The sequence below is a fragment of the Argentina anserina genome, chromosome 5 (assembly GCF_933775445.1).
Source record: "Argentina anserina chromosome 5, drPotAnse1.1, whole genome shotgun sequence".
Lineage (NCBI taxonomy): Eukaryota > Viridiplantae > Streptophyta > Magnoliopsida > Rosales > Rosaceae > Argentina > Argentina anserina.
The window spans coordinates 19,813,461-19,840,048 of NC_065876.1; the positions used below are offsets into that span (position 1 = coordinate 19,813,461).

The 26,588-nt window shown below is 36.0% G+C and overlaps 1 pseudogene; it reads left to right on the plus strand.

Annotated features, from left to right (window-relative positions):
- Nucleotides 1-7,672: 7,672 nt before the first annotated feature.
- Nucleotides 7,673-26,325, plus strand: LOC126795681 (serine hydroxymethyltransferase 7-like; annotated as a pseudogene).
- Nucleotides 26,326-26,588: the final 263 nt, after the last annotated feature.

Below are 26,588 nucleotides of genomic sequence, written 5' to 3' on the forward strand. Positions count from 1 at the left end.
CATAAGGTGTTCGATAAAATGTCTCACTTGGAATATGTCTACATAAGATCATTAAATGTTAGCTCTTCTTCTTTTAATATGGAGGTATACAAAAGCAATATTTTAATTATGTCATAGATAGTAAACACTAATTTTGAAAGTCAGTTTCAAGAATGAACATAGTGAATTGATACTACACATATGGTGTTCGATAGAATGCCTCATCGGGTAGTAAACTCATATGAAGTGAAGTTGTCCTCATACGACCAATGACTTCTTGTAAGAAGGTAATTTGTTGTGAAGTTGTGTATGTAATATTCAATATTTACTGCGATTGTAATTGTTTATATGACTCACCTGTTATATTCAAATTATGCACATATAGTGTTTGATAGAATGTGAAGACTAACAGTTCATTTTATCTTGCACATGAAGGGATAGGTATAGTAATTTGTCACTATATCATATAAGACTCCGAACTACAGATCGCATGAAGAGTACAAAAGATTACTTAATTAAAACGTGGATTAATTAATTAATTAGCATTGTTATATGACAAACATTTTTTACAAACATACAACCACCTGGCTGACATTAATCAAGGCAAATAATATGTTATTTGCTAGTTCCAAAAAGAATGAGCAGCCAATTGATGAAGCACAAATGGCAAAGAGAATTTGTCAAAAAATGGATGGTCATCCAGCATTTTGCTTCATGTACATATAAACACAGGGTTTCTTGAGTTACTCTTCAGTAACACACATGCAACACATTTCAAAATATCACCACGCAAAAGTGTGTCTGCAGCAATACCGATCAATTCCATAGAAGATGTGATAGAACACCACATGCTCATTCTTTAATTGAGATCGATGGAACAGTTATCTTGATGGGAGACTTTGTTTACAGAATTTGAAGCCGATCCTTTTTCAAACCTGCAATTAATTATTATAATGTTTTACTTTCAATATTCATCAACAGAGTCTGACTATTTTAGTTGAAAAGACAATATAAATAACAACACAATGACATTCAGATTATGACTTTTAGAAATATGCAACAAAATAATGGGCTTTTCAATGTCTATGCGAATACTCCTTTAATTTTGTCAACAACTAAACAACATTTAATATACAGTTATAGAAAACTTACCTTCTGATCTTGCTTTGGCTGGCATGTTGATCATCATCTTCTATTAGAAAGCTGCTATTTCTTTTTTTCTCATTTGCATCAAATAGTGAATTCTCACTTTTCAAACAAATATTGTGTGGCATAAAACTTGTCAAAGTCTTGGGAGAATTTATAGTGAATGTAGGTTTTGCTGTGAGAGCGATTGTTTCACAAATATCTTCTGTCGTTGCAATTGGCAATGTTGGGCCATTTGCTTCAATTGCCCTTTCAATATTTTGATACATAGCTTGGACCACTAACTTGTTTTCAGGTTCTAATGCAATGTTCTAGACGAATGTCTATAAAAGTCTGTCAGTAAGAACTTGTGGAAGTCGGGTAGGATCAGTGGATCCTTGTTTATTCAACAAAGAATCACAACTCTTTCCAAATAAAGATTTGGCAGGGTCTCCTGTCAAAAAAACTTGTACACTTCTTGAAATATCTTGAAGTTCAACCACGACATTATACCTATTGATGATAGCAGAACACGTTATTGTACACTACAAAAAGGCTTCAAGCTAAGTACTTATAGATTAAATAAACTTATCACTTACACAGGGATTTCAGCATGATTATCAAACTCTTCACACCCAACGATAGCTGCAGCACTCTCGATTTATTTATTTTTGTTACAGTTCTGACATATTTTATAATACCACTCCCCATCAAATTCAATCTTATCAATTGTCGCTGTGAGAATGATTATTTGGCATGCAACCTGTTTTCAATTTAAGTCAATAACTATGGTTATTAACAATTGGTAAACATAGCACTAACTAAAATAGTAATCCAGACTATAAATGAAGACAAAAAAAAATTATACTTGTATCTCTGGTGTTGGAGGGATGACAGTTTCGAAACAAATCTGTTGTTCGTGTTCTTGGTAACTGTACAAAGTTTGAAGTTTAAGTCATATGTGCATGGCAAATAAAATAGTTGTTTTATTTAACTATCTCGTAATGCAAATATTATAGTTTAATGAGAGTCTGCACCTGAAACGAAGACCATGTGTTTCAGTAATCATTGGATTGATGAAGACACAGGTGTTCATTGTAGAATGAAGAACTAAATAGTCTGAAACCAATGGTTGATTTTAACTGATCAGCATACTTGGTACATAAGATATGTACATACAAATTAGGAGATGGATACTCATGCAATCAAAAGCCAATACAAAAGCATATACAAAAGTAACTACCTTGAGATCGTATAATAGTCATAGCAGTAAATGCAACTACAACTGGTTGAATCATGGAAGTGGATATATGGTTATGCATATTACTTGACATAATTACGATAGCTCACATGTCAGAAAATCTCAGCATTAGTTATGATGAAATGCCCAATAATTAGCATTCTAAAAGTGATGTTTTAACCCTAAATACCCAATAAAGACACCAAACAGACCCCACTCGCTGAAGATATCACTTGGATGACTAAGTTGAGGTCTCTATACTCATAATTATAATTCTCAGCCTAACCAGAACTTGAATATCGAAACTCAAAAAATCAACAGCAATCTATCACAGCTCAATATAATTAATACGAATTCAAACACACAAAATCACACAGAACCTAGCTTAATCCATAGAAGCTAGGATTAAGCCAAACACAAATCCAAAAAAAAAAATCGACCCCAAAAAATCAAACAACAACATCAATAGAAGCCAAACACAAATTCAATCACTGGCAAAGAAAAATCTACAACGAAACAACTATGAAAAAAGAATGACCAGGAAAATCTAATGGGATGAAAGAAAAAAAAACTACAAACTTGCAACAGTCCAACCATCCCCTTTCTATCAGAAAACTCCAACCCAGTCAATAAAGAGCAGGCTGTAAAGAACGTGAAATCAAACCCAAATCCAAATTGGACCCAATCTCCGAGCTCGAACTGAAAACACTTCCTCAATCAAATTTTTCAGGTGATACCAGCTTTAGAAGTTTTCCGATGAAGAACTTCTAGAGTTTGATCGGGAAGCCTCGCGTATTCAGAACCATAACACAAATCAATCACCGAATAAAATCCTACTCCTTTCTACCGAATTGTAAGCAGATGACACATCCCCTTTCTTTCTTCACACACCTCCCTTTTCTCTCTCCTTCGCTCCCTCTCTCCCTCTCTGTTGACCTAAGAAAAGCAACGAAAAAAGCCAACCTGACAACCCAATAGCCCAACTTGCCCCAGTGGCATTTTCCAAGTTTTAATCACTGCTATCTTAGTCCTAATCCTCCCTGCCCAAAAGGAAGAACCCTTCAATGTCCCTGTAAAAGAAAGACGATTAAGAAAAGTGGAAATCCCGAAATCAGAACTCAGAAGTTACAATGGAATTAAAGGAATTATTATCATTGCTATATAAAAAAACACTCCTTTTGATTGATCTAAATTAGTCAATATATTAAAACTTACTATTTGCATTGTCTGTTTAAAATTAGACTGTTGTTATGTATGTCTAAGTTTAAATCACATTCAGAATACCTTCCCTCAAAATGATCTCACATCTTCTTCAGTCTTCTGCAAAACAGAAACTTCATTTTTTCTTCCAAGGACTTGAACTCAGAATCTCTGCAGTGAAACTGACCCTATAAAACAGAAGGATAACAAATTCAGTAATACTGCTTTCTAATGAGATGGTTTCATTTTTTTAAAAGGGATGAGATTATTTTATATATCAATACTAAAGGTTAAGGTAGCTGTTGAAATTCAGCCACATATATAATAAGACAAAACCCCTATATTCCTAGGAAATTCCAAATACCAGACAGCATACAATTTTCTAATTAAAATGTAGTTTCAACTAATATGCCAGATTAAACTGTCAAGTGTTCTCACACTTGGTCATTTGGTTAAAGGATTGTAATGTCAAAATGAAAATCAAAGCAAATGTGACATTATACTTAGTTAAAGAAGCTCATCTCCTTGTAGATCAAGTTATTCAAGTCACATAAAGGTTTCTCAATCCAAGTGTCTTTTATTCTTCACCTCATCTCCGTTTTCACTTCTAACCATGACAGTTTATTAAGATTTTTAGCTTATGGAATTCCAATACTAATGGATTGATAAACCATAAAAGCCTACGAAAAGTAGATAATAAGTTCAGGTATATTTAATCTTTCTTATAGTTAAACTTTCTCACTTTCTAGAGCAAGACTTAAATCTTAAAAAGCAATTTTGTAAAACTATAAATGTTCGATCTTTTACTATTTTTATTATTGACATCATCTGTTGCTCAATAATTTTCTTCTCACTTTATTTGTTTCTTTAACAATTCTGTGACCAAAATAAATTTATAAGACAACTAAATGCTGAAGCTTGCAGATCAGAGAAAAGATAGTGCAGACCTCTCCAAAAGAAAGGATATTTTATATTTCCCATCTCCAACTTGATAGACTGATTGATTTGCTCAAACTGAGAACAATCAAAAAGGCAAGAACACAGACTTGAGTAGTTTAGAATGAACCAATGCATTGAAATCATGGAAATAAATTAAAATAAACATATCTCACAGACAATCAAGACAGACACAATAGAAATCTAGAATCAATTATATAAAGAGCAAAGTGCATACCCTCTTAATCAGCTGTCATAGTCAATAACGAATGGTAGAAAGAAAAAAAGACATTTTTATCATATTATTTTGTCCAGAAATAAGCTAAAAACTGTCGGGATCAAGAGAATGCAAGAAAGCTCGTTTATCAGCTAGATAACAAATTAGTTGAATAGGGATAGAAAATTTTATGGGATATTGGAGATTTGACATAAAAGGTCTCGCAGGAGAATGATAGAAGAAATCATGGCAGAAAATTTTGATGTTGAAAGCTAAATGGGAGGGTTACCTACATAAATTATTACTTAGCATCAACCTGAGAAGCTGCTTACTCACTGACTGAATGCTTTAGGATTGGTTATCCAATGTTGGAGTGAGACAATAGTTGAAAATTGCATTCACGCATATCCTCTCCATTGATGGGGTTGCTGTGACAAATCAACGATACACACGAAAAAGAAAAATAAGATACATGATCCTACTCATCACTACTTACCCATACATGAAATAAAGAAAAGAACAAAACTGATTCGCATTGACAACTACTTACCCAAATTATTCTTTATCAAGAATGCCCACCAAAACTACAAAATTATGTACTTCCCTCCCAGAAACAGCACCACGTAAACTCCACTCGACAACTACAGAAACAACAAAAACAAATAAACCAATTCAAAACATAATACATAGCAGACAAAATTAACAACAACATTGGCACAATAAAGAAAAACAAAGCTCAAACACAAATAATATGGCACAATAGCAACAAAGGGAGCACTAATACATCCATCTCCTCTCTTTCCCATTTCTCTGGTCTAATACAATCCCTCTCTCCCTATCCTCTACAAAGCTGCATCAACCATCTGACTACCAAACATAAATACCAAACAATCCATCTCTCTCTCTCTCTCTCTCTCTCAAAACGAACCTGAATTCCAATTCAAATGATGGAGACAAAACTGAAATCCCAAACCAAACAACAAAAGAAAGAACGGTTAACCTCAGAAACCAAACAGGAGAAACGATCAACTCCAATCTGCAAATCAATTTCGCAACTCAATTCTCTGTGACTCGTAAAAGAGAAGCCGAATTATGGCCAAACGACACCTCCCCTCTCCCTCTAAACAGCCGTCGAACGAAAAACCCAAGTAAACCTACCCGAAAGCCCAAACAGCCCAACCCAATCCAGTGGCATTTTTGCAATTAAATCAAAAGCTGTTGTGAACAGTACTAACCCTGGAGGCCGAATTATCTTTAGTAAATTACTTGAAAAATCTTTGTTATTTTTTTTTGTACATTATTATTTCAGATTTAGTTGAAACGCCTGATCTGAGTCCTAAATTCATAAAGACTGCGGAAAATTGGAATCTAACCAACGAGGTCCAATAGGTGGCAATCTGCAATGACGGCATAGCCCGTAGTGCAGGAGGTCTTAACAACTGTCCTGATGCACAATCGAAGGTCTATTTTGGGTTTAACTCTGTTAAGTGTGATTATTTAATTTTCCAAAAAAAAGTGTGATTATTTAAAACATTTTAAACTTCACTTTGAGGGTTTGAAGATTTCCGGAGCTTGTTAGTTTAGCACTTTACTGGCACCGCATATGTCTAATGAGGTCATGGAAGGGGTAGAATTGAGGAGACATAAAAGTTATTTCATCCCAAGTTTTGACAATACAAGTTTACGATATTTGAATGTGGCACAGTGATATTGCAAGACATCACTTTTACACTTAAGCCCATCATTCTACTTAATTGTACTACTGGTGTAATATCTCGGAACGGAAAATGACTGTAATATAGTTTTAAATTTAAACGAATAGAATCCGTTTGAATACTCGTTATTTTGGAAACCTGTATAATTTTTTTCGCTAAACAACAAACTAAGTTTAGAACATGTAAGTTGAATTGAAAACTCAAATACAACTTTGCAAATACACTTAAAAGGATCACGCGAGCTTTACAATACTTTTTGAAACAATGGAAAGTGATATACAAGTCACCGGCCTAAAATAAATAAAACCACGACAACCCATAAGAGAAGAAAATGTGACAAACAAGAGCAATACACCTCGGAATACAACTTCGATAAAAAGAATCAAAATTACATAAATTGAGCATTAACACCGAGAACAAAGTAATTAAAGACTGGTGTACTCCTAGACTTTGATAATAGCACTTTGTGCGACGTTCTTAACATGTTTTTACCTCCATTTCTATTTTTATTTTCTCTTATTGTTGTAATATTGAGTCATTGAGTCGAGTTAGGAGTCTTTGGTGGTGTTGGTTGCATTTTGGTGCTAAAATGGACATAAAATGCAGAAATCGTCGAGAGTCCTATTTGTATTAGGAATCATTTTTGGACTAGGAAACATATTAATTGAGAAAGTCGCACTTGAACTAAAACTCTTGCTTAGTAACTTTTTTAATTGAACTTTCCTATTATGGCAACTTACTTATTTTAGCAAGCTCACTGTTGTGAAATGTGAATTTTCCTAATCTAAATGATTTTATCTATTTCATATCACACTTTTCAATACAACAATTGTCTTCATTAGGACAAGTTTATATTTATGGATTTGTTCCAAGATAATTACTATTATACCCTTCTGTGTGTCTTAGCCTTATTAGGTTTCCTATTAGAGATAGATTTGCATCTCTGTAATAGATTAGGACTCCGAATCCTACGAGATTCAGGTTATGTAATGCCTATATATAGGCCCAATTGTCAATCAATAAAGGTTACGTTATGTTCCATGACGTCGTTATTATTCTCGTTTCGTTCCTCCTCAAACACGTTGTCATGCAATTTGTTCGAAAGTGTCTGAGCGACGAGGCCACCACCAGAAAAATCAACCATAACCACGCTATTTCCCATTCACCACCGCCTCCCTCCCTCCCTCTCGACTTGATCAAGAGAGCGCTCTCGTCTCTCCCCCCAAATTTCCACATAAAAACAAAACCCTAACCCCAATCATGGACGGCGGAGCCAGAGCTCTCAACACCCAAGCACTCTCTCTCCTCGCCGCCGTCAACAACCACAGCGATTTGGCCGTCAAGCTCTCCTCCTTAAACCAGGCCAAGGATTTTCTCCTCTCCATCGACCCCGCCTCCGCCGCCAACCTCTTACCCTACTTGGTCGAGCTCCAATCCTCCCCCAAACCCCTCGTCCCCTCGTCCCTCATCGAAGTGATCGAGGAGATTGGCTTGAGAGCAATGGAGGAGTCATCTGTACTGATGCCCGTCCTATTGGCGTTTTTGAGAGACAGTGATTCCGTCATCGCCAGACAATCTATAGTTATTGGCACCAATCTCCTTGTTAGTGTCTTGGAGGAGATGACGTTGCAGTTTCACCGGAGGGGTAAAGTAGAGATATGGCTTGAAGAACTTTGGTCGTGGATGGCTAAGTTCAAGGAAGCTATATTCACCATTGCGGTACAGCTTGGTTCTACGGGAAAAAAATTGCTTGCGTTGAAATTTTTGGAAACATATGTTTTGCTCTTCACATCAGACACAGATGATTCTGAAGAGAGATATTATAACGCCGATGAGACCAAAGAGGGATATGTTTCCCCTCCTTGGTCGACTTTTTGTGTAACGGTCCTGGGGGAGTCACGTTATTATTTAAAGGGAAGAAATCGATTTCATGTGGTCGCCTGAGTGCACCACTGTTTTGGGTGCGATCATGAGAATCGTCGATATGCATCGATTATTTTGTGACCATATACATCATAACTCTTCTAATTCCGGTTACATACTTGAATAGTTCGCTTATTCGAAACATATATAACCCTCATCTCTTATGGTTACGTCATCATCGCGACTGTTATTTGAATGTTTGAGTTTTCTTAAACTCATGTCTATAAACGATAATCTCAAGGTCTATGTACTCATTTATTTGAGTTGAAATTCATTACTCTGAAGCAGCACTATTTGCTGTCAAAAAATCCCAAAAATAACGAATTCTATGAGACATACTTAAAGTGATTCAATAAACGTCTATGACGTTGTATTATCAGAGTTGACCTTGATGCATGCTCCGCATCCAAGAAACACATGCCATTTTTTGGCACTTGTATCTATTTTTTTAGGGAACTTTGGAGATGGAAACGTAACATTCTTCCATTCTCAATTAAGCAAATTTTTTGAGCCTCAGGCTAAGGCTCCGCCCAATCAGATATGCAAGATTTTGTTGCTACGGACTTTTGATTAGTCAATCTATTTTGACTATGTTTTCTGCTTACTATTTTTCAAGTATGACGTTGACATTGCCATGTTTCTTGCTCGACTATTGGAATTAGAAGCTTGGTTGTGTTGTATTAAATATTGGCATATTCAATAAAATTTCTCATATTTCTTGTTTACAAGATGAACTCGTGAGGATTTTATTTGCTTTAAACCTAGCATGAATGGTTAACGTTTGCAACTCACATGGTTTTTAAATTAGCCGCTTTTTGATATGACCACTTTGTGCGATGTTCTTAACATGTTTTTACCTCCATTTGTACTTTACTTAGCCATTATTATTATAGTGTTGAGTCATTGAGTCGAGTTAAGATTCTTTGGCGGCGTTGGTTGCATTTTGGTGCTAAAACGGGTATAAAATGCAGAAATTGTCGAGAGTCCTATAGAGTAGTATTCCTTGTCGAACTAGGAAACTTGGTTAGGTTAGGATTTTTATTATTCGACATTTCTGTAACATTTGTGATTTATATTAATTATTTTCTTTCCTTATTTTCAGAACTAAATGTGAGATAATGACTTGGAAATTATAGAAAGAAAGAGGAGAAGAAGGAAACAAAAGGAGAAAAAGGAAAGAAATAATTTAGTTTCTGAATAAGATGAAAAGGAAGAAGTATGCAGCCTCAAAGGAGGGAATGTTCATTCGGCAATTAAAAGGAAAAAAAGAAGAAAAGAAGGAAACAAAAGGAGAAAAATGAAAGAAGTAATTTAGTTCTGAATGAGATGAAAAAGAAGAAGTATGTAGTCTCAAAGAGGGAATGTTCATCCGGCCATTAAAAGGAAAGAAGAAGAAAAGAAGGAAACAAAAGAAGAAAAAGGAAGGAGAGAACTAAAAGATAATTTTGAAGAATGCATGTGGCCTAAAAGAAGGGAGAATGCATGTGACCAACAAAGATGACCATCATTCAATAGTGAAGAAAAGAAAAGAAGAAAAAGGAAATAGAGAATCAGCTCATTACCATGCAGCCCCTCTCACTTATTCCTTTATAAATAGCATGTCATTCCTACACATTGGTATCTCCATTCTTTCACAAACAAGCCGAAATTCTGCCTAAAGATATCTAGAAAATTCAAGCCAAAAACCTTCATCCATCATCACCAAACCGTGCTCATCCTCTTGCCTCTCCAAATCCGAATTCATCTTGCTCCATCCTTCAAGGTTTCTAATGTGTGATTCATCCATGGCTTGTAATTTTTATTTTGGTTTTCTGAAATTTCGAATTCATTGAATGATTTATTGGATGATCTTTTTGGTTTCATATATGAATAATATAAATTCAGACTTCTTTGGTTTTATGTTTTGATTGTATGAACTCTTGAATATGTGTTTATGCCGTGTATAATAGCTATGGGCAGTAGGGTTTCGAAATTAATTTAGGTTTTATTTCAATTAATTCCTTGAATTTGTACATCTAAATCAATGCTTGAGGAAGCCAATGCCATGGTTCTCCTAAGGTTGCGATTTAATTCACCAAAGTGTTCTTTGATTGAATATGCGCTTCGTGTTTCAATTATTGGTACTTGTATAGGGTTGTGATATGTCTAGGAATTTGCATGCTTAATCAAGCTGAGTGACACCATGCTTGCTTACATGTCTCCAATTCGACTTAATGTGCTAATGTGTTACTTTGTTGTTTAACTAGAACGCTTCGTTATGTTGAACTCTTTTTAGCATATGTTTAGGATTGAACGCTTCGTTATGTTGAACTCTTTTTAGCATATATTTAGGATTGAACGCTTCGTTTATTCTAAATAAATAAGAAGTCTTAACGATTAGATAAACCGCTTCGGACTCTAATTAGAATTGGAATTGAAATGGACTTAGAAATAATCGAAAATACTTGCTGCATGTATGTTGTTCTATGCGTGTCATACATGTTTCTTGAGTAGAATTTGTGTTTTGGTTATGTGATGAGTGGTTGATCAATTGTATCTAAGTAATTTAGGATTTACTTTAAGTTGTAGTTTTAGAATCCACATCAAATCCCCCAATAACATAATAAGTGTTGAGGCCCTTTTGATTCCCCGGACGGAACGATCCCTGCTTATTCTATACTAACGATGATGTTTTTCAGGGTATTTTATAGACGTTTTAACAAATCACTCTATCACTTTTAGGTTACATGGGACCCCAATAGTACTACATTGTGAATTTAGACCTTAAAATTTGGAAAACGGACATTAGAACGTCAAAATTGACGTCGTTTTTTCCGGTTACTGTTCTGGCGTTTCCGGAACGTTTTCCGTCGTTTTACTGGCGTTTTGGCCGCCTTCCGGCCACTTTCCGGCGTCCTCTGTCAGACATGCAGCTCCGGCCTCCTTGTCGGCCATCTCCGGCTGACGCCGGCCGGTTTTCCGGCAATCGGCGTTGGTTTCCAGCGAGTTTTCGACGATTTTCGTCGTTTCTCGTCATTTTGCCGGCATATTTCGAGCAGTTTTTACTGCTACGTTTTCTCAGTCCAATTTTCACCTGGTTTTTAGTTATTTTGACATGGTTTTCCGGTTAATTTTCTGGTTTTCTCCAAGTCATTTCATAGCTCAAATGATTTTATTATTATTGGTGACCACCCGTACCAATTGGATGGTTTTTACCACCCAAATTGTTTGGTATTCAATTGCTCTAATATCATGTTTTTCCAACTTTTAAGTTGAAGAATTTAGTTCTATTGTCATGTGATACACTCGATGGGATTACACTTTGTTTCAATCCCCCCTCTTTCAACGATGAGCAACTTGACTGAAGTGGAAAGAATCAATACAGGCTGAACTAGACTTGTTATGTTAGTCATTGTTCGTAAGTGTAATGAGAATGATGAAGTCATGTGATTATTGCAAGACTTATGGTGCACAGATTGGCTCATTATCCTAGTATTGACTACGATGAGTTATATTTTCTCATTATGGACATAATTTTTTCCCCTACTTGATCAGTAGTAGTGTCCATGAAAACTGATTTGCAACATATGATAGTGGTCATAGAATATCTGTAAAAGGATCTTGACGCAGATATGAGAAGTGCATGAGAGACTTTAAATTCTTCCAGACCACTGAGAGCTTATGAAATCAGATTGTGACGTTCGAGCGAACGTAGTACAATCGGTTGCAAGAACTCATACCCATATGTGTTCATATGAAAGCTAATTCTTGATTATCTATTTCATCTAAGTAAAGATGATGAAGAGATTAAATGAGCTATATATTCATACATGTTAGTGTTGTTGGGACACTATTGCTTTCATTATGACATGATTAACTATGCACCTATGTATCGTTATTGGACCTGCATTGCTTATTTGACATGAGTTTAGTTCTACACTTAGTGAACCAACACAAATCCTATCCACACCAACGCTGCCAGCAGCTCCAGCAACATCAATGTACGCCTTGGTGTAGCAGTCGACACTGGTAGTGTAAAGGATGCGTACGGTTCCATGTCAGACCAAAATCAGTCTTTCATTGGTCCATTCCCCCATTGGTTTGTGAAAGACACATTGAATGTGATAAATCAGAATATGTCCAGTTTCGTAGGTCAACTTCAACAAGACCTAAAAGACAGCTCGCTTAATGAAATATGGTACCATTGGAAATATCTATGTGTCTACTTTCCAGGAACACCAACCATTTGTTCATAGATGTCATATTGAGTGAGTTATGGCCGTTTTAGCAACGTATGACCGTCATGTCTAGAAATTTGCAAGTCAGTCAACTTCGACAGAGCACTGTGAACTTCTCCGATCAAATTAGGTGTGAAATTTATGTCATTGGAAAGCCACGGGTGTCTACTTTCTAGAATATTTTACGGTTCGCTGATACCCATTTTGATAAAGAAGTTATGGCCGTTTAAGTGAGTGAAAGTCATTCTACCCGAGAATCTGATTTTCATTGCAAACTCTTGTTTTGAGTTGTTATGCAATCTTGTTTCCGAAGATCTAAGCATGTAATGAACGTTGTATATGTTGTTCTTTATACTCCATGATTATGGCACTAATCAGGGGGAGTTGTTTCGTAACTTCAGGGGGAGTCTACCTCATATGATACTATCAAATGTAGACGGTGCGTTGTGCTCTTTTTCCCTTCGATCAAGCTTTTGTTTTTACCCAAGAGGTTTCTATTTTGCTTGACAAGGTTTTTACCGAGACAAAGATATGTGCACCATGCAACCTAGGCATGCAACACATGGGTGAGTCTTCCGAGAGAATTACTATTCTACATTTGTGTGTGTCTTAGCCTTATTAGGTTTCCTGTTAGAGATAGATTCACATCTCTATAATAGATTAGGACTCTGAATCCTAAGAGATTCAGGTTATGTAATGCTTATATATAGACTCCATTATCAATCAATAAAGGTTACGTTATGTTCCATGACGTCGTTATTATTCTTGTTTCGTTCCTCCTCAAACAGGATAATTCTATTTTTATTTTTCTCATTTCTTTTATTATTTTCAGATTGTTGAAGGAAGAGATAATTAAAAGCTAGAAGAGAAGTCAAAGATAAAAGTAGAGGAAATGAAGGAGATGTCGTGTGATACTTTGAGGATGAAGAAAGAGAAGAGCTTAATTAAAGGAAAAGAAAAAAGAGGAATAGAGGGAGCCATGCCACCTATGCAACAATTCCAGCAAATTATGATGAAAATAGGAAGAGAAGATTAAGGAGAAAGACGAGATGAAGGAAGCAATTAAGGTAATAATTGTTCCAATTAAGGAGGAGATGTGGTTCACTTTTTGAATTAGATAAAGAGGAAAAAGTATGTAGCCTTAAATGAGGGAGGTTCATCTGGCGATAAAGAGAAAATAGAGGAAAAAAAGGAAGGCACGACATGAAACAAGGGGGAGAATAGACAGAAATTAAAAGATGAAGAAAGGGTCACGGCTAGAGAAAGAAAAGAAGAAGACGAAGGAATGAGAGAATTAAGGGATATTTGTGAAGCCATGCATGCATGTGGCCATGAAGATGGGGAGAAGGAGATCATGCCGTGCATGAATTAAGGAAGAGAAGAGAGAGGTTCAAACCAGCCCAAAGCCATGCATCCCCTCTCCCTCTTGCTCTATAAATAGCCACAACAGAGCTCACATTCTCCATCTCTTCTCTCTTGCAAAAACTCTCCCAAAACTCTACTAAAATAACTCCGTAGACTCCCCACAAAAATCAATGAGCCTTTCATCATTCCACCACCATTTGACCACCACCATCACCACTAAGCTTCATACCTTGCAGTCGTACCTCTAAGGTTCTTACACTGTGTGATTCTCGCGATTTATCTACATGACTTCGTTTATTTTTGTTATCCTACAATTTTTTGTTTATGAAGATTGCAGTTTGTTGTTTCTGTTGAAACAATGATTTTGTATTTTTCTTAAAATTTTCAAATTATATTTGATATATTTCCAGGACTATGCAGCCCCTTGTTCTTATTTTATTAAATTTGTACTTCTAGTTTTGCCTTCTACATTTTATTTACATGTTTTAAGGTAATTTTCAGATTCATGCGCACGAATTTAGTACTTGAATTCAATCTTTAAGATTGTATTTGAGTGTTATTTTCATAAACCATATTGATATAAATCGAATCATGCTCTAAGTAGATTCGATCTACGTTAATTAAAGTGGAAAATTCTAGAAATTTACATATATTTCATAGTGAGTAACGCCTTCATGTTCATGTTAACAAGTTTCCGACAAAAGTTGGTGCTTATATGTGATTTTGTTTGATTTTTGCTCTAAGTGATTTTAAACTTGATTGCATGCAATTTAGGCTAGGCCATAAGTCAACCTAAATGACATTAGAAATCTTGCATGATTAGATATTTCCCCTAAATCTCTAATTGTTTCGGTGCCTAAAAATATGTGATCAAGTATGTTAGAATGCATGTTAGAACAAAACTTGTAATTATGTGGAGCATTGATAAACTTGGTTTTGTTTGGTAAAAGAGAAGATGATCATATACATAAGATAAATATTCTTTAAATCACCCTTTTTATTTGTACATTTATAAGTCTAGAGTACCCTATCAATTCCCCGGACTGAACGATCTCTGCTTTTTCTATACTAATGATAACATTTTTAGGGTTTATTGTAGACGTCTTCAGATGGTCTTTCAACTTCACGTTTCCTAAACCCTTGTTGTTCCCTAACCTACACATGAAACTATAGTAGGGGTGAGCTTCGTTGACACAACCCGCCCCAAATTATACCCTAATATCGAGACATATCATGCAGGGACCACTGTCAAATGAGATATATCAAAAATTCGGCATAGTCTCCCGTGAAAGTAGCAAATCAAACCTGGACAAAAGATACTCCCAATATCTCAACTCCAACCTCAACACCTGGAGCCACTATGCTCCCCAAACTTTCAACTCCAATCACAATTCAAAAAATATAATTCAAAAGGTAACACGGAGTATGCCACATTCGTTACCTAATCGTCTTATACTGCAACTGCCGAACACACTAAGACTACGGGGTCACAACAATCATACAACATTTTATAAATGTTGAACCGTGTAAATTAACAATTACAACTACGTTCACTCGGGAATTAAACACGAGACCATACGACACTCGGCGAGTCATTAGTCATTTCCTTTCTAATCTCTATCGGAACTCTGCTAGTACATCCTCTCTCTTCTAGCGACTCGGTAATATCAATACCGCTTCCGGTTCATCCCTTCTCTTCCGGTTCATCCTCTCTCTTCTGGTACTCCCGGTTCATCCCCTTTCTTCTAATACCCCCGGTTCATCCCCTCTCTTCCGGTACTCCTGGTTCATCTCCTCTTTTCTGGTTCTCCCGGTTCATCCCCTCTCTTCCGGTATCCCCGGTTCATCCCCTCTTTTCCGGTACCCCCGGTTTATCCCTCTCTTCCGATTCTCCCCTCGAGTCTCACGCACGCATGCATAACGATATCGCCATACCCTGTATCTTACTCGTAAAATGCCAAAGCTAATCAATCCGACTAACTGAGATAGCCGAACCCACAACCCAAACGATCACACAACACTCGATGTTTACCACATGCCCTTACCTGACAATAATTCTCATGATCCTAACTAATTCCTATAGGAGTAAAAATTAACATCATCCACTCATCTAACAATATGATCATATAGCAACCATCATTAAATAATCATAATTCGTAAAGTATCAACACATCTAGCAATGAGAATCTAATCTAGAATATTTGTGGTTGCACCCAAAACATTGGTTGGGCTTCCTACGTACCCTTTAAAAGGGATCAAGACATTCGTAGTTTAACAATAAGGTATAGCACCATTACGATCGAAGAAATAAGTCGAGAATCCTATTCTTGAGTAATTAAATAACCAACACATCAGGTAAGTCTGATAAATAAATCCTTACTCCATAGGACGAAATTAGAAACAATCCAACGAGTGGATTTTCACGATTGACAATCCGAACATCCGTATTTTCAATAAACCTAACGATTCTTAACTTCATCGATTCAATCTCACAGTCTACTCATGAATTCCCTACACCGAGAGGGTTATTTTCAACTCTACAACTCGGCCGGATTCCGCCGCCCACGCGCCGCCGTAACAGTGGCGGCCTTCGATCACCACCAAATTTCATCACCACAATCTACTCAACATTTCTAACAACTTTCTAGTTCACTACTAAGGCAAATTGGAGTCTAAACACATCAATCGAATACAAAAATAAAAGCCCCCAATCATGAAACCCTAGAATTTCAAATCGTCGATTCTCTTACCTCAAGGCAAGTTGGTTCAATTCCTTTGGAGGGTTTGCTGCTGGAGATGAGAACCTTCCCCTCAAGAAATTCGAGCTACGGCGACCGGAAGAGTGAGTTCCAATGAAAAGGAGATCGGCGGAAATGGAGCTTCTCGGCGTCCTTTCTCCCGAACAGTAGAACTAGGGACATCGCCTCCTACCCAGATCGAATGGAGTCCTCCTAAGCGCCAAAACGAAACTGGTGCGGCAGCCCAGATCGGCCGGACGGCAGCGCTACGTCGATTGCTATTTGGAGGAAAAGTGGTGCGAATGGGGTTTTCAAAAATCCTGCTCCTTTTTCTAATTTTCACCCCCTATTTATACTAAATTCCAAAAATACCCAAATGCTCTTTAATTCGTAACCTCTTCATACGAATTCTGATTAAGGCATGCCGTGTGTTCACAAATTCGTATCGACGAGTCCTACAACTTTCATGATGGAAGTTTCTTGAAAATCTTATGCATCAAAAGTCAACTTTTAAAGTCATTACACTTAGTACGACTCTCGTTTTGAGAAGAAAAAAAAACTATAATCGCGACGAATTGTAAAAGATTCGGGTCGTATCATTCGTCCTCGCTCACCCAGTAGGTTCCAGCCTACAAATGTGGTTTGAAAGTAAGGTAGGCTAAATTTTATGAAAATTTAAATCATTTAGTTGTGAGCACGTGCAATAAACCTTAAAAAAATTGGTTAAGTTTTTTTAAAGGGAAAACATACAAAGGATGCATATGGATGCCATCAAATAAATATTTAGTCAGTTGTGACCGATCCTAACGACTAGGAGGCGAACGAGACACCTCTTAAGTCGAGGCCAACTACGTTTGTTGAAACAATAAAGGAGTGAGAGTGTCAATTTCACTGGAATGCCTCAAAAATATTATAGAGGATGGATCCAAGTCTTAAACAGGGCATTGCCCCTTTGGAGGTTTACCGTTATTGACACCAAAGAGTTGTCGGACTCCCGAGCCCCATTCACTCTCAAAACTTGAGTAAGCAAGTACAAAATCAAGTTATTTAAAAACGAAATATTTTCTAGAAGTGTAAGTTGAGTTTCCATATATAATCATAATATTGAAGTCTCTTTTTTACGAGGTTAATGCCTAGTTTGGTACAACTTCACTTTAAAAAAAAATCAGTTTGTAAGTCGACTTTTAAATTCATAATGTTTGGTAACTTTAGAAAATCAGTATTTTGTTATAGAATTTATAGGTTACCCAAAACAGCTTTTAGAAGAAACTCAAAGGCTTTTATTTTTAGAAACTGTTTTTACTTAAAACTCAATAAATGTTAATATGTTTATGTAAATTCTCAAATAACACTCTTATCTATAATCATCCTCAATATATTAAAACAAAATATTGTGCTTTTTGGTCGTTGACCATATCTACAGCAATTATTACCAAACAATTTATTTATCGACAACACTTGTAAAAGTAATATTTACCAAACACAAATTTGTTTTAATTCACAATTGATTTTTTTAACAGTACAGTAGAAGTAATTTAAAAAAATATTAGAGTAATACCAAAGTAGCCCTATGTCTCTGCGCGTTGCTGCGGGTAGATGCTCGTGGATTAGTAGAACAACAAAGTAGGGTAATTGTTGAATCAACTTTTGTCGTTTTGATGTCCAATTTGAAAACGGATGAGAACAATCTCTAGGTTATGTACCCAACTTTTCCCATGGGTTTTATAGTTTATAGTTAATTGTGCTTCTCCAACTATATTCTTGATATAGACAATTTGAATGTGTTTTTCCTGCAAGATAAATGAGCACGAAACTAATGAGAAAATTAAATTAAATATACCCCACAACAGATATCTTTTGGTCCAACTGTAAGGAGTGAAATATAAATCGAACAACAATTGAAAAGATTTCAATGCTTTAGTTGTAACTGCCAGAAACTTAGTTAGAAGAGATAGGAGACTTGGTGTTACCGTGGTTGTAGTCAGATTGAATAGAATTCCCAACTTGATTGACAGTAGATGTAGATAAATTCCTACTTTTGACTTTGCATCATGTATACATATTGCATCCCTTATATGAAACCCAATTAATTATATATGACAGCCACTTAATTATTTTGGCTTTATACTTGGCTTTGATTCATTTGCCTGTGCAAAAGGAACTTAGAATAGACCGACTGGAAAATGTATTTGTAATGAAATTGGAACCCTATGAGAAAATTGGAAGACAATATACACTCCATTCAATCTCTGACTGGAAAATGTATTTGTAATGAAATTGGAACCCTATGAGAAAATTGGAAGACAATATACAGTCCATTCAATCTCTACGTGTAAATGACTTTGCCTCTTTTTACTTTTGATCCCTGCCTGATATGGCTTCATTATTCAGGAATGAATTTATGGTTATTAGCTTTCTACTTAAATATTTAATTGCTCCGCCATCTTCAGTACGTACAAAGGTGTTGGTTCAATATACCTTGGAGTCTGCGCAAAAAAATGACTTGCTTCAAATGATTTCAAAGATGTTGTTGTAGACACATGCAATTTTATGAAGTAAATCATCTTCATTAAATGATTAAATCGACCAAGAACCCGACAAAATTACACACATGGCCCAAAAGTCAACAAAGTGAGTGCGGATCTGAATAAAACTCGTGTCAGCACATAAATGGATGATCGTAATCGAAACTACGTGATTCCGACTTAAATCGGAAATTGAATGTCATTGACGATTCGAAATGGTAATCGGACATTTGATTAAATTAATAATTGTTTAACGGTTATAATTAAATCAATTATTTTCTGCTTAATTTAGTTATGAGAATAACTAATTTTCAATTAATCAGAAAACACATATTGATTTAATTATGCAATTAAAGAAATATTATTATTTTAGTGTTATTAAAATATTATATAAAATAGAAGCATTGACACTATAAATACCCATTCCAACATGAAGATAAAGGGACTTGAGAAGAATAGAGAAAATCACTTGACCAAGATCACTCTCGAGAAATCCCAAAGTCTCCCAAGTCCACAAAAAATCTTCAAGCTACCAAATCGCTCGTTCTTCATCAAATCCAAATCCAAACTCAAGTCCACGAAGAATCATCAAGCTACCAAATCTCTCGTTCTTCATCAAATCCAAACTCAAGTCCACGAAAAATCATAAGCTACCAAATCGCTCGTTCTTCATCAAATCTAAATCCAAACTCAAATTCTCAAGATCAAGTGCATGTCACCCTTGAGCCAAGTTACATACAGAGATAGAATCAGAGGAGTTCATAAAGATTGTAACATCGCGCTTGATTATCAATAAACATTTTATTTGTACACGTGTCTACATTCTTATTTATTTTCAGATTCTCGTTCTACAACTGCATAGAAGACTAAAAGGATATTAATTACCTAATGTTTGGTATACTAACATAAATTGCTGAGAAGAGATTACAGTCGTTTAAAAATCCATTAACCAAGGAGGTCAAGTATTGAAAGCTTGCAAAAGAATCAAGTGTGAAAGACGATATCTATGATGTGAAGTAAGTTATGAAGTGAATCAAGTTATGCATTGATGGTTGAATACAATGATAATTTTTATGGTACTGAATCTAACAAATTTGTTTTGCTGTTTTACAATTCTACATGAAAGTGTGGGAACATTAAATTATAAAGACCCCAATTCCAATCTCTACTGCTATAAAATCAGCACCCAAGTTTCACCAAATTACGAATTAACGGAAATACTTTTTTCATATCATACACTGAGAAGTATTTAAATAAAGGTATTATGGAAAAAAAATTTAAATAAATTAAATAAATATTTATTATTTCTTTCATATTTTAATCAATAATTTTTTCACGGAGATAACTGGCCACTTTTTATACACCCTCATAGAGTGTGAGCAGTTTCTAGTTACAAATAATGAGATTAATGTGATTATTGTTAATGAATAGTTTCCAAACTACCCAACAAATAATAAGATTTTTGTAATTCACCTCTAATCCATAACTATTTATATCTATCTCTAATACTATAAAGCCAGCACTCAACAAAATCACCAAAAAATGTTTTGCCCAAAAAATCATGGGAGCTTCTATTCATACCTTTAAAAACGGAATTTAGACATCCTTACTCAGTAGACCTCTATTTTACTTTTATAGATACCTAAAATACTATTTAGACCTCTAAAATTTTTCTAAATGCCCATTATCTAATTTGATATATCAAAGCTTACTACTATCTATTAATTTCTTCCATACTCTGTTTTAAATTCATTTATTAAATACAACTCGAAAAATGCATAGTAATCACACAAATTATCTTCTCGAATTAAATCGATCACTCTTCCACTCGTTTTCTAAATTCATTATAAATTGGTAAACTATATTTTTCATTTATTTATAGTAATATCAACATATATGAAATATTTTAACCTCTAATGAACGAGTTTTATTTTTTTTGCTCAAGTCAAAGTTTATGAGAAATCTATATAGTTATATAGTTTATACATTAAATCATGCACATTGAATTTGATATTTATTAACTACATTTAAATTTTGACTAATGATGTTTATAGAAAAAAAGGTAATCAATTAAATCATTTAATGTAAGTTGATATCTCATTTTGGATTGTCTAGAAATAAATATAAGGACTTCTTATAAAAAAAAGTCCATTTTGACACATGAAATGAGAAAATAGTCACTTAAGTTTTGAAATTAGAAAAAAGTCATGTCTTGAAACTCTTAAAGTGTTGCCTCCACAAGTCGCAATAATTACACGAGTGCCACTGGTCCTTAAAAACTAGATATGCGTTGCGGAGTCGGGTATCTTCTTCTCCGTCACCACCGAAGCCTTTCAATCTCTTTGTCGTCACACCATTGTAGTTCCTTTTCAAAGAGACAGAGTGTCCATTGTCGTGAGCGGGAGACTTACTTACTGGGTCTTTTTATTCGATTAGATGCAGTTCTGGTTTTTCTTTATTCTTTTAATTCCTTACCGTCAAGATCGATTAACGCAACATGCTAACTACACAACTTGATTGATTTGAATTATATATATATATATATATATATATATATATATATATATATACTCGAGGATTTGATGGTGGTAGTTTGGGCCTTTAGGGAATAAGAAGTTTCAGGACAGAAAGACATAAAGAATAAGAAAGAGTAGATGAGTACGTGTAAGGGAGAGAGTCATGGATTTGATATGGAAGAACTATACTACTGTGGGTTTGATAATTAAGGCTTAATTAGCTAGTTCTGTGTTCATTTGTATAACTATCTGCTTTTTGTTGGAAGCTTCTAATTTCCCCCATATGCAAATTTTTTGCCTGTCACAGGGTTGTGACAGGTGTTGTGACAGGTAGTGTGACAGAGGTTGTGATAGGTAGTGTGACAGAGGTTGACAGGGGCAATGTGTGTGACAATGGTTGTGACAGTAGGTGTGACAACAGGTATGACAACATGTGTGACAGCAGGTGTGACAGTAGGTGTGATAGATAGTGTGACAGCAGGTGTGACATCGCCTGTGATAGGTAGTATGAAAATGGGTGTGCCAAGAGAAAATGTCTAAATATGGAAAATTATGTTAAAATTCAAAGGAGATTGTGACAGGTAGTGTGATAAGAAATATGATAGGCAGTGTGATAACTATTAGGATAGGCAGTGCAATACATCACATTAATGTCGATATTTGGATTGTATGAGTTGATTTAAGAAGTTGAAGATCACATAATAATAAACAAAAGTACGTTATTTCTAGCTCTTTTTCTTCTTCTTATTCTTCTTCTTCTTCTTCTAGTCACAACAATCACATAAAAATACTGTGACATGAGGTGTGACAGAAAGTGTGACTGTGACAGTGGTTGTGAAAGGTAGTGAGACAGTGGTTGTGACTTGTATATAGTGTGATATGAGTTGTGACAGGGGTTGTGAGTTGTGACAGGTGTTGTGACATGTAGTGTGATATTAGTTGTGACAGAGGTTGTGAGTTGTGACAGGTGTTGTGACATGTAGTGTGATATTAGTTGTGACAGAGGTTGTGACAGGGGTTGTGACAGGTAGTGTGATAGAGATTGTGACAGGGGGTGTGACAGATAGTGTGACAGCGGGTGTGATAGGAGGTGTGACAGCGGGTGTGACAGAGTATGTGACAATGGGTGTGACAGTGAGTGTGATAGGTAGTGTGACGGATAATGTAATAAGTAGTGTGACAACGGCAGTTAGTGTGATATGTAGTGTGACATCGGGTGTGATAGCGGGTGTGATATGTAGTGTGACAGCAGGTGTGATAGGTAGTGTGAGAGTAGGTGTGACAGTGGGTGTGAAAGTTAGTGTAATAGGCAATGTTCTAAAAATCTCCGCCTAGGCGGCGCCTAGGCGCCCGGAGATCCTTAGCTGCCTAGATTTTGGGCCGATTAATCCCCGATTAATCCTCTGGGCGCTGGTTTTTAGCTGTCCGCCCGATTAACGCCTAGCGTTTTTTAGAACATTACTAATAGGTAGTGTGATAGTGGTTGTAACAGGTAGTGTGACAACCTAGTTAGTGTAATATGCAGTGTGACATCGGGTGTGACAGCAAGTGTGACAGATAGTGTGACAGGTAGTGTGAGAACGAGTGTGATAGGTAGTGTGACAGTGGGTGTGAAAGTTAGTGTAATAGGTAGTGTGATAGTGGTTGTAACAGGTAGTGTGACAGATGTTGTGACAGTTAGTGTAAATAGATAGTGTGACAGGTTCTGTGACAGCATGTGTGATAGCGGTTGTGACAGTAGGTGTGACAGGTAGTGTGACAGTGTATGTGACAGTGGTTGTGACATGAGATGTGACATGCCGAGACGAATGTGGAAATATGCGAAATTTTGTTAAAATTCAAATAAGATTGGTATAAGTATGCTCAGAATGAATATAATAGCTAGAATTAGGGAATCTTGAGCTTCGGTTTCGCCGGAATTGATTGTGGAGCACCGCCATCGATGGCGGCAACCATTTGCGATGGTTGTTGCGCCTTGTACGGTTGGTTGATTCGGAGTGGATAGTATATCAGATGAAATAGGGGAGCGAGATCTTTCTAACGGTACTAATTTCGTCAAAATTTATCGCCGGACGATAAAGTTGTGGCTGAAATTAAAAAAAATAAAAAAAAAATAAAAAATGGCAAAACAGTTCAGAAAAATATTTTTAAATGATTTTTTTTATAATTTTATTGAATTTTTTTATAACTTCCACTACAATATGATGACATTTTTATTTACGTAACACAGAAATCCCCTCTTGTGTTTGGCCACTCTTCATTCTTCCACGGAACCTTCTCCTCCTCCTTGTTCTTGTTCTTGTTCAACCCAATCATCCACTAGTGTCACACCTTATCAATTGGGTCTACGGCGGCAACCAGTTCATTGATGAGATTGAAACGCTCTGCGGCGGCCGCATTCGGTCTCGATTCCGACAATTGGGGAGTCAATGTGCATCCTTACTCATGCACATCAGCCAATTTCGCTGTCTACACCGGGCTGTTACTGCCCGGTGATCGAATCATGGGGCTGGACAGGGAATACTAGTCATGGATACTTTACTAGCAATGGGAGGAGAGTTTCTGGAGCGTCGACTTTCTTTGAGACAATGCCTTATAAGGTCAATGTACAGACGGGATATATTGATTATGATAGGCTTGAAGATACTTATTTGTGGTGGGAGCTCGAATCCCCGCGAATGGGATTATGCGAGGTTTAGGCAGATTGCTGATAAGTGTGGGGCTGTGCTGCTCTGTGATATGGCGCCGATTAGTGGGCTTATTGCTGCAAAGGTGTGCATTTTGCTGGTTTGTTACTGCTGTAATTTGGTATTTCTGGTTGCAATAATAATTGTGTTATATTCTTTATAATTATCTTCAGTATATACAGAGTAATAGTGGAACTTAGCAAATGATTGACTTTAGCGTAGGACTGGTGTTACACAATCAGACTGAATATAGTTGCCGGTTTGCAAATTTGTTATGCAGTTATATAGAACAGTATTATCTTGGACAGCTTATTAACCCTGTTTTTATTTTAATTTTTCTATTCCAGGAATGTATAAATCCTTTTGACTACTGGGACATTGTTACTTCAACCACTCATAAAAGCCTTCGGGGTCCCAGGGGAGGTATAATTTTTTATAGGAAGGGTACAAAACCAAAGAAGAGGGCATTTCTTTTAACTCAAGGAAATGAAAGTGACCACTATGATTTTGAAGAAAAGATCAACTGCCGTTTTTCCATCCTTGCAAGGTGGACCACACAATAACCACATTGCTGCCCTTGCCATAACTTTAAAGCAAGTGGCTACACCTGAATACAAGGGATATATGCATCAAGTACGGAAAAATGCGCAGGCTTTGGCATCATCTTTGCTGAGAAGAAAGTGTAGCTAGTAACTGGTGGCACAGACAACCATATGCTACTTTGGGATCTGAGGCCCCTAGGATTATCAGGTATAGTCTTTTTAAAAATGTAATTAACTAATGATTAATCATATTTCAATTTGCTTCTGGTTTCTCCTTTAGCCTATTGTTAAAATGAAAGAAAAATTGAGAAGTGATTGAGTCGCCTGGTAACAAAGACATTAATATCAGGTGTGCTGGTATATATGTCAGAGTAGGATCTGGCTGTTAACTAATTACTCTAGTGTACGGTATCTGAGCCATGCGTGCAAAGCCATATACTATGGTAAAAAGTGCTGTTACTCAGATTTTAACCTAAATCTTAAAGTTTTAAGACCCCATTGAAATTTCAAGAGTCGTATCAAGTATGTTGGCACTAAAGTTTGTTTTGGGAACTTGAAGACTAGGGATCAGATTTAGTCTCTTTAGAGTTGATGCCTGATGCCTTCATAGTTAAGTGTTTTGCTAATGTTCATCAGGCAAGAACTATGAGAAGCTATGTGAAATGTGTCACATTACTGTCAACAAGATTGCTATTTTTGGTGATAATGGAACTATTACTCCCGGAGTAGTGAGGATTGGTGAGTAAAATGTTGCAATTTGTTATAATTTAAGATTCAATGTGTATTATACTGTTTTCAAAAAGTGGTATCCACGTTAACCTATCAGGTACCCCTGCTATGACCTCAAGAGGGGAGGTGGATTTTGAGACAATTGCTGATTTTCTATTCAGAGCTGCACAAATTGCCACTGTAGTGCAAAGAGAGCATGGGAAGTTGCAAAAGCCTTTTCTGAAGGGTCTTGAGAGCAATAAGGATATAGTGGAGCTTAGGACAAGAGTAGAAACCTTTGCTTCTCAGTTTGCTTTCCAGGATATGATATTTGAATTGAGTAGGACCAAGTTTAAAAAGGATTGTCATTTTCGAGCTAGACTGTCTCTGCTGCAATTACCAAATCTGAAAGAGTATCCTTGTACAGTTATACGGACAACGCAGAGACTGTCTTGGGAGAATTATTCGGTAACTTTTTGTTACCTTCATTTTTGGTAAACAGAGAATGCATCTCCAGCTTTACTAGGATGCATGGTGATACAAGCAACATGATCCTAGACAAACAAACCCTTGCATAACATTGTTTTTAAATGTGGAATTGATAGAGTGTTAATTAAAACATCTATAATAAATGATGTAAAACATCATTGTTAATATAGAATAAACAGGAATCGTTCAGTCCGGAGAATTGAAAGGAACTCTAAACTTTTAGTGTTAACATTGGGGGGTTTGAGATTGAATATTAACTACTAAAATAAAACCTAAATTACTATTTACATTATCGACTTATCTTTAACAAATTTAAACCAAATTTACCATTACACCACATAATTACAAGTTCGAACATATCATGCATTCTAATTCGACCAATTACATATTTTTTAGACACCAATACAATTAGAGCCTTAGGGGATCATCTAATCATGCAAGATTTCAATTAACATTTAGATTGACT